The sequence below is a fragment of the Coffea arabica genome, chromosome 5e (assembly GCF_036785885.1).
Source record: "Coffea arabica cultivar ET-39 chromosome 5e, Coffea Arabica ET-39 HiFi, whole genome shotgun sequence".
Lineage (NCBI taxonomy): Eukaryota > Viridiplantae > Streptophyta > Magnoliopsida > Gentianales > Rubiaceae > Coffea > Coffea arabica.
The window spans coordinates 1,159,417-1,161,673 of NC_092318.1; positions in this window are offsets into that span (position 1 = coordinate 1,159,417).

Here is a 2,257-nt window from a genome sequence, read left to right on the forward strand (position 1 = left end):
AACATGAAATCATGAACTATACATGCTAAATGTCTCATACCATGATAAATGTCTCACATTTCCGTATAATGATTATCACCTCATGATAACATGCCATTGTGTAACGTTGAACCATGCATATGATATGGCCGACTTTCTTGATTTGTTTGAACTGTTAGAGTGTCTTGGAACCTCACTGGGCTATGTAGCTCACCCCACGTCATTTATTTTTCTTGACAGGTCCTAGCAATTGGGCGATCTGAAACCTAGTTGTATTTTCTTATGAATGTAATTGAATCTTATGACTTCGCTTTGCGGTTTGTAATGTATAATTATATTTACGTCATAGATCGGATTGGGAATATGTTAAGTTTAGGCGACTTTTTGTCTTGGATTGCCACTTGAAGCTGGAAAAGTATAAAACCTAGACTTGTTATGTGGCTTATATGAATTTGTTATTTGGGATTGTCGGATTTTATCCAGTGGTTTGTAATGCGTAAGGTTTAAGAATCGACGATTAGCTATCCTATAATACTGTTATCTCTGAAGTTAATGTAGTTTTAGCAATTGGTTTATTTGGAGAGAAACGATGTTGTAATAGTCTAGGTTATACTTCGGAAGGATTTGACTAGTTTGCTTGCGTGAGTCCTGGCGAGAGCTAGGCAGACGGCCCGCCAACCCTCTGGTTCGCCTTAGGGGGAAGTGGGGTCATCACAATATTTAATTTTGTGCTTCTTGATTTTGATGAGATTGTTAAGGAGACATGATACTTGTGTTAGTATATTGTGCTATAAAGTGTTTGTCGTCTTGGTCACAATTTTTGGGTAAAATGAATGATTGAGGGTAAATATTGTCTTGGTGTGAGGGAATTTGATAGATGGTTAATTGTGTACTTAATTTGTGAATATTTTCCCTTTTTTTTTGTCAAAATATTGTGTTAAGAGCTGGATTCTTGGTGTTGTTTTTAGGAATTTGTGGTGAAAAGAAAATAAAAAGTGCTTTAAATAACGAATTTCGGAAGACTATTATCAATTAGCCATGGGCGCGTCAGTGCATTTGTAAAGTCCATATTTCGCGGGACTAAATTTCTAATTCATCGCTTAAAGGACCAGGCACCATGTCATTGATGCCGTTAATTAGGAAAGGATTTAGATTCCTTGTCGGGCTGAAGATTTAAGTTTCTATCACAAGACCAATTGGCATTATCTTATGTTGATAGGAAATAGAATCATTATTTTAATAGGATTCCTTTTTAGTTAGGAAAGAGTTTCCCCTTTTTGCTATATAACATAATAGAGAGAGTCCAACTCCAGAGGTTCGGTTATTTGCACTTTTTCTCTTCAGTAAACCCTACTGTTTCTGGTGGCCTCAAATCTATTAGAGGAGTGGCTGAACTTTCTCTCTACTTGAAGGATAATTGAAACTTTGATTCAACAATAATGTGAGATTTAATTTGCTTTTATTGTTTCATTTATTATAAGTAGTTATATATTCTTTGTTCAGTGTCGAGATGATTATTTGCATGATTAAATAACTGGTCACTATTTAATTGTTAAAATAATCTATTGTCATCTAAAATATAAAATTCATAATTGTTTAATGGTTTTGGTGTTTTTCACGAGTGATATAATTTGATTATAGTAGAAACTTTCGAATTTATATCATGAAAATATATAATTTAGCCTAACTAAACAGAGTTTGTGTGTTTGTTAGTTAGAATTGGAAACTTCTCTAATTATTAATGTTGTCAATATGTTAAATCGATTGAGTTTGTTTAGGGTTGCTTAATTGGAAAGAAAAATAATCTTAGATAGTTTTTGAAACAGTGAGGAGAGGTAGGATGTTAAAACTTGTTGACAATTATAACCAATTTAATTATAAATAAATAAATTTTACCTTTGCATCGATGATTAGTTAAATGAACCAAAGTGGAAATTAGACTTTTAACTAAAAAGTTGTCTATTTTTTATTTGGTTTTATTTAATTTTTGAATTATTTTTTATTTAAGTAAATTATTTAGGTTAATTTTCCACAAACCTTGTTTTATTTATTGTCCTAGCAAAGGTATAAATCACCTAGTTCCTGTGGATATGACCCCACTCACCACTACACTCCAATTTATATTTTTAGAGTAGAAATTTTTATTTTTGCTGGTTTGGCAACCTAACGTTTTATATCAAAAAAAAAAAGTCTAATCAGTAATATTTTGACCATTATATCATTGGGACCAAATAGTACTTTTATATTCCCTTTTTACACGCCTAGTTGGAAGGAAATC